Raw genomic sequence first — 13,772 nt, 5'->3', positions numbered from 1 at the left:
TCTGTGTACTTTTGATGTGAGGAATAGGAGTCCTAGGAGGCCCTAGGAGGACCTCACAGAATTGAAGTGCTGAGAGATACTATCTTGTCAGATGTCATCTCATCTATCTCACTGGGATGAGGTACCACAAGTACACTCATGCTATTTGTCTAAGGGGTATTTTAAAAGCTGTGGTCTAATAGATTTGATAAAGTACCTTGATAACCTCTTCCAGTGGTTCACTAATCGTCTGATGGAGGTTTTTTTCTGTGTATAAAATATACATAATAAAATATATAAAATATTTTGCTGAAAATGAAGAGAAATTAGTAAGTGCTTGACACAATCCCTAAATATTGTTTATCCTATCATCAAAGTCATTAATGAAATGTTGACTGGTGTGAGGGCATGGACAGGCTTCTTTAGGGACCTCTACTGGAAATCCCAGTTCAACAAGGAACCAGTTGTAGCTACTAAGAGGATTTTTTTTTTCTTTTAGTCATACATTTACAAGATAGTGTTACCATATAAAAACATTTCCCTCCAGTTGTTTAAAAACATTACTGATGTTTTCCCATAAATCAAAGTTTTTGTTTGATTGTTTTTATTAAACAAGTTTTACCAGATGTATGTATAAGAGCTCATCAGGGAATTTATAGAAAATTTGCACAATGTTTTAGGATATGGCTTTTTGAAAATACGTTTTCCCAAAATCAGCATTATTATGCAAAACTGCATTACTGTATACAAGGAACATTGATAAAATAGGAGAATCCAAGGAACATTGATAAAATAGGAGAATCATTGTGTCAGTTTTTATTTTTTCTTTCTTGCACTATTAGTGCATTTCCTTGTAACATGCATTAATATACGGGGCTTTCAACAAAACAAATTGGAGTGGAATTTTTATGAGTTTTATGGGATTGCTGAAGACTTTTTTCTCATTTATGAAATGACATATTGCAATCTGTTAAAATTATCATCAGATTATTACAAAACAATTCACTACTGGAATGTTAAATCAAAGTCTGAGTGAACACGTGAGAACTGCATATGTGAAGATTCCGGCAAGGAGAAGTTTATCAAATTCAGTATCTGTTTCCTTATATATATGAGGGCTCTGAGCCTGGATTTCACTGGACTTGATTTGAATGACTTCCCAGATAGTAGGAGCAAGGCCTTAATGTGTTAGAATAGACAGTTGAATCTCACAGAGTATTGTTTCATGTGCTTAAGAACTACTGTGAGATTTAAATTTCCTTCATTCCCAATTTGAATTTCTGTGAAACATTTTGTGGTTCTGACGGGACATATGCCCTTCCCACAGCATTTTGATCACTTTTAAGTATTTCAGCAAAGATGCCTTCACAGTACCTGGTAGCATAATAAAGATCGCAAATAATGGTTGATATTTCTTGAAATGTGTAATATGTCTTTCTTGATATTCCCTCTTTTTTTTTTTTTTTTTTCATTTGGCTATCTATCTTAAAAAGGCAGGTAGTACAGTATTCACCAGCTTCTGTATCTGTTGTTATACACACACTTATTTATGTGCTTGCCTTCTATTCAGGCTCAAGGACATTTTCTCACTGCATTCAAATGCCTTTCTGGTGGCTGATTACTTTGGCATTTTCCTATTCCATTTCTGGCAGGGTTTCAGTGTATGTTTTTGCAAGGATAAGTGAAGTTTCAATGAAGTTAAATGAAAAGAAATACAAGTTAATGAATTGTTCAGCTTTGGCTTTGCGGTCATCCAGTTAAACATTAAGATGCAAATGTTGTCAGGAATATTACAGAATAGATGAATTAAAATGATGTAAACAACTCTAGTGGTTTTTCAGGTGCAGCACTGAATTATTTTTATCTTCTTTTTCTAATTTTCCAGCAGTTTTACACTCCCTGTATGGTAACCTACATCATAAATACAAGACACAAACAAGATACAGAAATGAGTTTGAAGAATCTATTACAATAAATTATCTTGCCAAGATTTTAAATGATATGTTAGATTCAGTTTTATTGTTGAGTTATAATATTTACCTGTGATTTTTCTTTGGTTGAATTAAAGAAGATTCATTACAGCCAATAATATCTTCCCTAATTCCACAGTCTAACAGCTCTCAAGTTTTTCTTTATTGTCTGGTGTGCACCTACAATTTATTTGCATTTCTTATAATTATTGTGTACAAACCCAAACAAATCATACTAATCCATGGTGTTTGTAGACCAGAAAGTTTTCACATTTATTATTTGTCTTCTCTTGAGCGATTAATTTCATTTGTTTGTGGTTATGTGGATGTAGATAAATAGACAGTTATTTCAAATGTGTATTTCAGTTTCCCTGTAATACAGAGATGCCCAGAAATATAGTTTTTCAAGGTGTTGATGTGGTTTTCATCCATAGAGTATATGACCTACTTCTAAACACATTCAATGAGATACACATAGTTTCAGGCTCATAGTTTCTCTTTCCTAATCAATGCTCAGTCCAAAAGCTATTGCCATTAGATACATTTCAGATAGCTTCTCCTCTTCATTCACGATTTTCTGTATTATTGTTTATTTCATCAGGGTTAAAAAGCAAAATTCATTATGGTTTTTAGATTTTTCTGATGACTGTTTTCTAGCTGGATTTTAATTTTTTTAACATTTATGAATATTCTGCTCTCTACTTTTGATGAAAAATTGTTAAATTTATAATTATCCACTAACTCAAGACTTATCTAGAAAAGATGATAAAGAGAGCAGCAATTCAATTTTTCATTCATTCATGAAAACTCAGTTTCTATATTTCCAAATTTCAGGATCTGGAAGATGTAGACTAGCCATTTTTTATTTGGGTTTTTGCTATTGGTAAAAATATTTTGGTTTTGAGTTTTGTGGTGTTTTTACTCTGCATAATCTCTTTCTCTTTCTCTCTCTTATTTGACATTGCAGATTCTTTTCAAGGGTTTTTCTTTAGGCATTGTGCTCGAATTTGGAACATCAAAATTATGGATCTCATTTTAGGCAAGCAGATCATGGTCTCTTTCCTTTCTGAAGCATGAGTGACAAACAGTCAGCAGGCTGTATCAAGCACTAAAACTATATCACATATCATCTATACCTGGACAAACTCTATGGGTTTTCAAGCACTTTCAAAAGGGATATGGAAATCATTACATTGGGAAAATACTATATATTGCTGGTACTTTCATTCTGGATATATGTTTTAATAGCAATTCTGTGCAACTTTTTTTTGCTTAATTCTGTAGGAGAAAGGACTGTTTACATTTATTTCCCCAACAAAAAGATGGGCAAATGCTAATGTGCTTTGCTGGTTTTAATCATAGCTACCACAGTTTCATGGTTGTGCACATTGACTTAAACTACTGACTGCATAAATGAAGGAAAATGGAAACTACTTTCCACAGAAATTAAATCCAGAATATGTGCAAGGAGAAGGGATTGATAGAAATACGTATTGAAATTTCACATTAAATATAATAAAAAAAAAAAAAACACTAGTAATATCCTGTTCTTTTAAAGTAATTGAAGAGGGTGGTTTCCATGAAAAGAGTTTTGTTTTAATCAAGCGTGTGCATAGCTACGTAGCTCTCAATTCTTGTGAGAGAAGTAGGACATTATAGCATAGAAAGGGCTGGAGAGGAAAGACAGGAAAATAGTTATTTACTTAGAATGGCCGGCAATGGCAATGTTTGGTATTGGTAGTGATTTTAGCAGAACTTCAGTGTTGGTTATCTCAACGGTGACAGCCAAATAAACATGTTGAGGTAGCGATGTGGGACCTGTTTGGCCTACCTTAGAGGGTTCTTTTAGAGCTCCAGTAGAAGTAGTAGTATCAGACTATAATGCAAGGTTTTATCCATCAGTTTAATACTAGCTATAACTTGGATCTAATTTATAAACTGCATTTCTGTGTACACAAAATATCACAGATTTGTACTTAGTGAGTATATTTAGGAACTTCACTGGTACATACAGCTTTGTTCTTTCCTCTCTTTCCATTCCATTTCTAACGCCAATATGGTTTGCTGCTGTGTCACAGAGCAAGTGATTATTCTGCAGCGAAGCTCCTGGATTTGATCTGTGATACCTGCCTGCAAATGCCAGCATTGTCTGTTACATTATTGCTGCAATTATTGGCATGTTCTTTGAAAAGAAATATGTTTTTATTTTCAAGTGTGAGCTATTTTATGAAGCTATTCTAGCATAAGCAAGTTTTCTTGCTTTAAAAGAAAAAAAACTGAGGAGAAAATGCTTGAACAGTAAGTAGATAATGAAAGTGAAAATATGGGACCATGGAAGCACTTAAAATTAAGACAAATTAACCCAGACATAGTGAGTCTCTATCAAAGACTGCATAAAAGAATGACATTAATTTTCACTTTTGTAAGAAGTTCTCCTTTATTTTCCTTTTTTTTTTTAAGTGTAGACTCATTTATCTAAATACGAAGAGCCCTATCTTATGTTTTTATTTTTATATGAAGAGTGTTTTTGCCTTTGTTAATATAAAGATTGAAATGAGCTAAGAAGCTCCAGGGATGAGGTGTTTTGAGGATATTTAGGGATTTTTCAGCACTAAAGCTCTAATTTGCCCGGAATGCTATAGACAGTCATAACCCAAAACCCATTGCCTTGATGTCACAATAACCACAATTGTTCTTCACTGTAGCTAATCAGTACCAAAGTTATTTATGCTTTTAAAAAAAAAAAAATGCACTTTTTTTTTTTTCCCTGCTGCAACCTATGGCTGTTCTAAAAGAGTCCTTAGATGAGACTGGTCACTAGGGAAATGCTCTATGCTGTATGGAGAACCTGAAAGAGCACAATTTCAGGGGCAAGAGGAAGTGACTTGATGGCAACTTGATGCAGCAGTAATTGTAAATATTTGAGTGTTAAGTTGTGATATGATAGCTGACCTACAACATTTCTGTAGTAAGACCAATATTGGAAAAAGCTACAAAAGTAAGATCATTTGGATACAAGATTTATTGGAAAAAATATGTTATATTCATTCACATCATAGGGAAAGAGGAAATTTTCATTAGGGATTTGAAAAATACATAGTGTTTGCCTCATAACAGAAATCGCTATGTTGCATCCATTTTTACCTCCTTGCACTTTCCAGTATACCCTGCCAGCTCAAAATATTGTAAATAGGCAGCCTAGGCAGCCTCCACAATTCCTCCAGGCTAAACACCCCTGAGTACCACTGCAGTGGGTACCAGAACTACTAGAGAAAATGAAGCTTGACTCCATACAAAGAACAAAGCCCCCAGTTAGAATTATAATGAGCTCACCTAAATGTAATAAGGTCACCATGATGGTCAAATCAATCAGACAACAAATTTCAAGCCAACTGTTTGAAGTCCATCTTCACACAACTCAGAAGTGTCATGAATTTCCTTAAGCCTGTGATGATTTCTTTCAGGATGAATGAAACTGAACATGCATACAACCACGGGGTATTTTGGCTGCTCCGTTAGCACAGTTTGTAACCAGTTTCTAACCATAGAAATCATCACTGAAGGAAGCTTGGACCATGTTATCCTATGTAGAGCTTGTAACCATAATTCTTCCCAAGGCTGGGTCTGGGGTGACAGTGTCAAACCACAGTCACTACTAAGACTACTCATCTCTTTAGCAACAAATCCTAAACCAGACCTAGTGGATTGTCTCAGATAGATATATGCTCAAGAAAATCTTCACAATTAGCAAGCTTCGAGTGCCACATACCAAACAAGAAAAGCCAGATTTAGCCAGGACATATTTGTATCTCTCAAATCACTTCCTATTACTCCTCATGAGTCAGAATTGCCTTCAAGGTAATTTAACTCACTGTCTTGTCTTCCCTGTTGATAAAAAAATAATCTCTTCCTCTGAGACACCTAATGGATGATCCCCTGAAATACATGCCTAAATAATTATCTGTCTAAGAGACTCTTTCATATGGTGAGTCATCATTCACTGTCACTATAAAGGGCTTGTTCTAATTTTGAGACCCTCATTAGAATTAAAATATCAAACGACGTATAAGCTTCTGACAACCAGTCCACTATAATTGCAGCAGTAATTCTGTAGAGCAGGGAGAAAACAAAAACAAATGTTCTGAAGCTACAAGTCTAGAATAACTGAAATTTTCATCATAGAGCAAAGTCAGAGTTCAAGACACTGAATATTTTTGTTCAACCATTTTAGAGAAATTTTCTCATACTAATTGTATTGTAAGCAGAGCAGAAAAATGTGGCGAAAAACAGATGCAAAATATTGCACTCTAGAGCAAACTTCAACAGGGAAGGAGCAGAATGTAAGTTACTGTATACAAAAGGAATAATTTCTCTTTTTTATCCTTGTTGTGGGAGAAGAGGTAGACTTGGGATTACAGGAGCTCTTATAGGATACTCTATTGGTTCCTATGAAGACTAGGATGGAAAAAAAAAAAAAAGGTGGAAAATAATATAACAAGCATGTTGAGTGATTTCAAGTTTCCACAGGCAGCTGAAGTCATCTGGTCATACTCGTTCTTCTAACAGTCCTTCTATTGGATTTCTTTTAGAAGGAAAAGGAGAAAAAATAGAAAAATATCCCTTGCAACAAGCAAAAAACAGAACCCAGTATGAGTTTAGACTCCAGAAGTCAAAATTAAGGAGGAGGGATTTTTTTTTTTTTTAATGAGGGATTGGAACCTCCATAAAAGCAAACTGCTATTTGTGCCTATTTTCAGACATTTCAATGTTTGATTGGTGGGATTTGGTTAAACCATATGTCAGAGCAATTCTTGAAAGAAAACTTAGCTTTTGAGTGAAAAAAAATTAAACTGCACACGTAAGCTAAAAAGTTTCCAGAGTCCAACTCTCAGTCTGTAGATGAGAAAACTGTTACTCAGCAAAATTAGACAAGTCAGGGCTTTTCTTCAGAACATAAGGGGAGCAATGCAGAGGGAGGTTAGGGTACAACTGAAGATGTTAAATGTGTGGGTTTCCTGCCTACACAGCAATCATATCAAAAAGGAATTACACCAGCATAGTTCTGAAAGTTGGTGTATACTTAGTTTATGCAAGCTCCATAACCTAGTTTATATTGATGCTGCAGTTCTCGTTGACTGGATTAATTGGTTGCACAGAGCTTTGCATGCGCACGGTAGCTCCTGCCATGCAGGTACATGTATGAGCAGATAGGGCCTCTCTGCCACTGTGGAGAGAAATCTGCTCGTTCTTTGTCAGAATTTACCTTGTATTCAGACTCAACTGTAACTCAGATAACATCAGAAGCACATAAACACAGGGTTATTTTCTCCCCAGTTCCCACTGCTCAATCCCAGTGTGAAAAATCATCCTTCTTTGTATCTATTGTGCTATATTACCACTATTTGGCAGGAGTTTGCCAAGGGTTCAAGCACCTCTTAAGAGCAGATCAAGAAAAGGAGAGAAAAAAAAAAAAAAAAAAAGAATAAGAAAAGAAAGAATAACCCCTACCCCTAAAAACTATTGCACTTATGCTCCTGTCTCATGTCTTTGTACAGTGCTCTGATTTGAGACTTGGCAGCTCTTGCTTCAGTATCCCACACCTGTGTCTGCCCCTCCACATTACTTCTCTGCTTGCTCCTGTATCCTCCTCTTCAGCTGTAACCATCCTCTTTCCATCTGCAGAAGAATGTAATGTGTATCAGTAGTCAGTTAAATAGATACAGGAACAATTGAGAAGAAATACCTAGCTTTATTCCCCCCAAACTAAGAATACTTCTTTCTTCATTGTCTTTACACAGGCTTCTAACATCTCCCTGCTCTCCTTGTGTTTAAGCATTTGGTGTGACCTCCAAACACACAGACAACAAAAATACATTAAAGGTTAAAATAAGTACAAGAAAATTGAGAAAACTTCCATGGATATTTAGCATTGCAATGAGTGACTGTCTCCTCCGTATCATACCACAGATACTGATATAGCTCTACCATGGCTCTGCTCAAAGAAAGAAGACCCTTTTTGAACCCTGATATTTCGGGCATATTGTGCATCCTATACCTGCTCCCAGCTCTTCTCCATGGTCAAGGAAATGGATCCTTCTCTTTGATTGTTCTCTGCTCTGACCACAGGTACAAGAAAATTTGGGCCCTATCACTACTGCATTGGGGCTCTAGAAATGGTTAGCTGTGGTAGCAAGGGTACCAGGACTTGGGCATGCTCATAGGGTGCAAGATATCTGGCAATTAGCTTATACTTCTTGGCTGTGTCAGAGCTTGGAAAGACGCCTTAGTAGATGCTGCTGTCAGCAGCAGAAGGGAAGGGTCTGGATGTGCCGAGGGATGGCTGTACTTGGTGGTTCCAGAAATGGTTCTGGAACTCCCATATCAGAAACCCACCCAGCCCATCAACCCCATCCTGTGGCAGCAGCCATCAGGCCCTCATCACCAGGCTGACAATATTCAGCTAGGTCCACCCAGCCGAGCTGCTCTGCCATGGGCATGCTGCTGGGGCTCTGGGCTCAGTTCCCATCCCAGAGGGCACAGGCTATGCTGTGAATGACTCTACATGAGGTACCTTCTTCAATAAAAGTAATGTGACACTTTACCTCAGCTGTCAGCAATTATCATTCCCCATATATCACCCCTTGGGAACATCTGTTGCATAAACCCCTCTCCTCTGCACGTTGCATGCAGAACTGCCCCTGCTGTACCTGGCACCACTGCTGATCTCCATGCAATGCCTGCTCTGTAGTCATAATGGGTCACTGTACTCTGGCAAGAACAAACCCCCTTGCTTAGGACTCACCATCTTTTATGTTGTATTATGAGTGCGATATCAGTTCTATGGTGGCTGGTCTTTTGTGTTAATTGTCCCAAGTTAATTGTCCCAATATTTTATTTTATTTTATACATACACACATATATATAGTAATATATTTATTTTACAATAATGTGAACGGCATTAGCTACTTTTTAACAAGGTTCTTTCTTTCCTTGTTGCAACCATTAGGTTTACATGGAGATTATCAATCAATGTGATCCATCAGAGATTGTGCTATTGCTTTAATGATGAATACCACAGAGATGCTTACAAGTTTGTCTTGTGTTGTATTTAGTTCAACTGGGGCATGATGCCACCAGGGTCTTTGAGTCATTTTATGACATTTCCTTTGCTGTGTTCCCTTTGAAGGGGCTTTTTTAATATCCTATATTTAAAAAACCTCCTAAAATATAATAAGAAATATAATAAAATTATTGTTATTAAACTGTGCATATTGCCAGTTTAATAAGCTGAAAGGTTTGTGAATGTTCAGCAACTTCTAAGTCAGCCTGTAACATTTGTGTGTTTATGTGGAAATTGTTCCCAATCAACAATGAATGTGAATGCATGCACAGCTGTGGGCAAAATGTGGATACGTAGAAATATCTACATTGACATTGAAGAAAAATGTCCACTTATTTCCTGATAAGGTGAGTTTGATACAGCTGAAATATCCAGCTATTAAAATGATGAGTATTTACTTTTTCTCTGAATAAATTAAGAATGAAGATAAACATTATTTTTCTGTATACTATGGCTGGATTCATTTCTGCCTGCTATACTTCACCTGTAGTCAGTCCTGTCTAGCACAGAATTGGCAAATAGGGTGCCATCTCGTGGACAAAGACGACCTGTACTTGCAGTAATACGGACTTGGCTTTTCTCCACTTGTTTGAGTGGAATCACTACCGGTGTACAAAAATGACCTAGTACCACAAGGTGCAGGCACTTTGATACTCCTTCCCCTCCGACACACAGGAACAACCTTACTGGGAGTGTACCAGAAAGCAGGTAGAACCCAAACATGCATTTCCCTGGAGCATATTATTTTGAATATTGCTGGGGATAATATGTAGCAGATATTAACTTGGATGGTTTCTTAGTAGGGAATGGTTTCCTGTAGTGGAAAATGTACCATTTTTATCACAGTATGTTAATTTTAATATTTTGGATGCCAGTAAAGATCAGTCACAACTTATATTTAGAGAGTCTAAATGATTAAGAACATTCCCTCAGCTTATGTTTCAATCCAGTTTTGGAATAGAGACAAAATCAGTAATGCCTAGCTATTAATAGCCAATAACAAATTTTAACAAATTGCATGTTCTGTGCAATCTGTCCATAAATCAGTATAAATAAATAAATAAATAAAGGTGACTTGCCACACCATACCATTCAGCACACTCTATCTGTAGAATCATACACACAAATTTCTGTTATTTCTCTGTTTACTCTGAATCTCGGCTGACTCCAATAAATAACTTTACTATAAAATAAACTCAGATCCTCTGCTTAGATTTTGTTTGTTGTTATACCGTTATTAGTATTGTATTGGTTCCCTGTCAGATTACATAAAGATACAAAAACACTGCAAATCAGGTGCACACATAAAGTTGTATGCATTCCTGTTAAATTACAGTGTATGATAAAGGGTTTGTGATAGCTCTGAGTTTTCATTCTGGGTTTCTACTGCCCGTAAGAAGACAAGCAACATCTGATAAAGCACAAAGCTAAAGTGGTTAGTGCCTGAACAGTCAGCATGAGATTTAGTCTAACAGAAATGTCCTGAACTAACTTGAACCAGCAAAGTGAGCTTAATGCTTTACTAAGTGGGAACAGCACTTTGCATCCTGTGACTGCAGTGTTTCTGATCTGGTACTGGAAGCTGGGAGGCTGTACTGTCAGACCATGGCCCAGGAAGAATCTTAATTTGCCATTTCACAAACACATCCTCTGGGAACTGTTTTAAGCATCACATTTGCTCATCACTCACTTCTGTCCTTTTGCACCTCTGTCAGTTGTCTGTTCTTGCGTAGTAAACCAGGCTGCTAAATATCTTGATTGCTCTGTGTGTGCCTGGGTTTCTGTGTGTGTGTGTGTGTGCACACATCTTTGTGTTTGTGCATGCACGCATGCACATGAATGCACACTCCAACCTGGAGTGGGGAGGGTAAGGAAATTGCTCCTTTCGAGATCTGCCAGCCCAGCAATGTTGTCTAACTGCACTCTGAGATGCCAAGTAGGCACACTGAAGTCATCTGGGCTTCTTTTGACTTAAACTGTTGTAGAGTAAGGGATGAACAGACTGGCTTGTCAGAAATAAGGGCACTGCAGTTTAGCCCACTGAAATTTTCAGGTTCTTTATGAAACCTTTAACAAATTCATCTGGCTACAAAACAAAATGCAGTGTAAACAAACTAGAGTAGGTTGGCTTACTAAAATGATCCAGATGTTTTGCTCCTAATTTAGAGATGTCAAGTGAGAAATGGAAAGGTACCCATGCAGCTTGATGTTTTATGCATTTTCCATTACTTTCTCCAAAACATTCAGCTGATTTACTGAGGAATGAAGCATTGTATTCACTCAGTCAGGCCAGCTCTTCTCTCCGCTAGTGGCAAGGGTAGCCTTGGCTGCCTGGTCCTGGGGAGTTCTGTTGCTATTCTTACAGGGAGGGTGGGATAATTTTTACGTTCTTCTCTTCCACAGTAAAGACAAGAAAACCTATTAAAAAAAAAAAAAAATCCCTGTGCCAGGTCTCAAAGCTCTTTCAAGGGTGAATTTCTAGCTCACAACAAGCTCCTGGATGGCTGGAGGAAACTTGGTTTAGGTATGTAGAACTAGCTGACTACCACTTAAAAACTGACTTCAGTGAAGTCTGTTTTCCCCTGTTGTTTGTGGACAGCCCCCAGATGCTGCTCTGTTTATAACTAGTTTGATAGGTGGTCCTTCACCCTCCTTCCCATGCCTCATCACCTTTCAGCTCTGGAGTCTAAACCATAATGTCTTAGTAGGAAGGTCTCTGCAATTCAAAGTAGACTAGCTTCAGGGCCACCACTCAGTGACAGCATCATGCTATTCTCCTTATTCTCCAGAGCTCAAATCTTGACTGAGGACGCTCTGCAAGATCTGATCAAATTGAAGTAGATTCTTATCAGATGAAGCCACAAGAAGTTGCCAAATACTAAATACTATCTGAGGGCTGCACACTTGAAAAATATACTGTGAATAACTGTGTTCATGAATGATACATTACAAATAGGGTAAGTTGCAAAGAGTAGTTTTTGTCCCTTCTTATTATTAGGGGGAAAACTCTACTTTCATTTACATCATGTGGGTGGCATGTTGTGTACACATGTTGTGTATTAATGTGTTAACTGAAAGCAGGATTTGGGTCAACATATAGTCTTAAATCAGACACAGAGCCCTTCAAACAGTTCCTTGCAACAGTACCAGAGAACTGTTTAGCAGGTTTCTGGTTCCTTCAGACCTATTAACAGGTGATTCTGTATGAGACAATATTAATAGTAACTTGGTGGATTTCAAAAATCAAGTGTAAAAAAACATACGAAAGTTTGTGGGACCTCCTAGACATATGCTGTGTCTAGCTTTCCTGTTGCAGTTCTGTGAAAAGCAGTGAAGCAGACAAGATCTGTCAACAATTATTCATCAAATGCCTGATTTGTTAAATATTGCAAATAAGTTGCTTGCTGAATAATAAGAAGCCAGTTCTGGAACTTGCTTCTGTGTAATTCAAAACTTCTCCCAGTTAGATATTAATGCCTGGACTTTCAAGTATATTAAACCAAGTTCTTATTTTAATTTCATTGCTGCCTTCTTACAAGTTCCTATATAATTAACAATGATTGCTATTTGAAAAGTTCTTCATTTTTTACCCCAAGGAACAGCTTAGAAGTCATGCTAGCTATCTTAGTAGTCATTTGTTTTGATAATTGTCCTGTTTTTGGCTGGGATAGAGTTAATTTTCTTCCTAGTAGCTGGTATGATGCTGTGTTTTGGATTTAGGATGAGAATAATGCTGATGTAATTGTTGCTGAGCAGTGCTTACACTAAGCCAAAGACTTTTCAGCTTCTCATGCTGCCCTGCCAGTGAGGAGTTTGGGGTGCACAAGAACCTGGGAGGGGACAGAGCCAGGACAGTTGTCCCAGACTGGCCAAGGGGAAGACCCATACCATATGACAGCATGCTGAACAATAAAGATGGGGGAGTTGGCTGGGGGCAGGGGGTGCGATGGTGCAGGGTCTGGCAATAGTAGACAGTGTAGTAGACATTCATAGGAATTAGCCCACAAGTTGAAGAGACAGTAACATTTGCCAAAGCATTAAAGGCACATTTCCAAAAGAGATACTTTTAGGAGTTAAAGTCTCACCAAAGCGTTTCGGGGCAGAGGTTGTTAATGCCTTTAAATAATTTTCATGTAACTACGCAGGCAGATTAGCCTGTTCTTAGACTCCGAACAAGGCTTTATGAGCTGTGATCTCTGACTTGCTCAGAGTTTGAGTCCAATGGCCTATGAGCCTTGGCCTACTGCTAAAGGTGAGAGAAACAGCCCTGCAGGAAGTGTGGATTGTCTGCTACCATAGAAAGGCCTAGGCCTAGATTCCTAAATGGGAATGTTGGCAGATTCAGTCGCATAAAATGTGACAGCTGTGTGCTCAGTTACTGACTCCAGTCTTTTCAGTGACCCAAATGCACAACTTCACTGCCAGAGATTTTCCAGGCCTCCAACTCCAGTTTCTCTGGAAGACAGGAAATGGTGGCACTAGGTTAATCACCAAATCTGGAGCAGGTCTGGAATATCTATCCTTTCCAGCTCTTTCCCTTCAGCTGGAAAAGCAAGATACTTGCAGTCACTTCAGCTGACTCCCAGTATAATTCCTCCATTTCTCAGAGGTGACAGGATAAAGTACTTGCAGGTAATTCCCTTCCCCTGGACCTTAGCAGTCCAATTTTATCTAAGAGCTTTTTTTATTTCAGATTTGCTGTT

General features: G+C 37.7%; 1 protein-coding gene across 18 annotated transcripts in view; it reads left to right on the top strand.

Moving 5' to 3' along the window:
- The window catches only part of SLITRK4 (SLIT and NTRK like family member 4), a 242,968-nt gene that overhangs the window by 208,013 nt on the left and 21,183 nt on the right, over positions 1-13,772 (top strand). The window contains exons 8-10 of one of the 18 annotated variants that reach the window (XR_013939059.1): positions 7,748-7,829; positions 7,917-8,075; positions 8,956-10,308. The exons of 14 other annotated variants lie outside the window; for them this stretch is intronic. The gene's annotated coding sequence lies outside the window, so the exon portion shown is untranslated. Of the gene's footprint in view, positions 1-1,864; positions 2,689-7,747; positions 7,830-7,916; positions 8,704-8,955; positions 10,309-13,772 lie in introns of those variants that run through there. 3 more of the 18 variants (XR_013939058.1, XR_013939060.1, XR_013939061.1) reach the window with 3 other exon arrangements.

This window comes from Anser brachyrhynchus, assembly GCF_964034855.1.
Source record: "Anser brachyrhynchus genome assembly, chromosome: 13".
In the NCBI taxonomy this organism is placed as follows: domain Eukaryota; kingdom Metazoa; phylum Chordata; class Aves; order Anseriformes; family Anatidae; genus Anser; species Anser brachyrhynchus.
The sequence above is the reverse complement of the archived record's forward strand: the minus strand, read 5'-3'. Positions and strand labels throughout refer to the sequence as shown.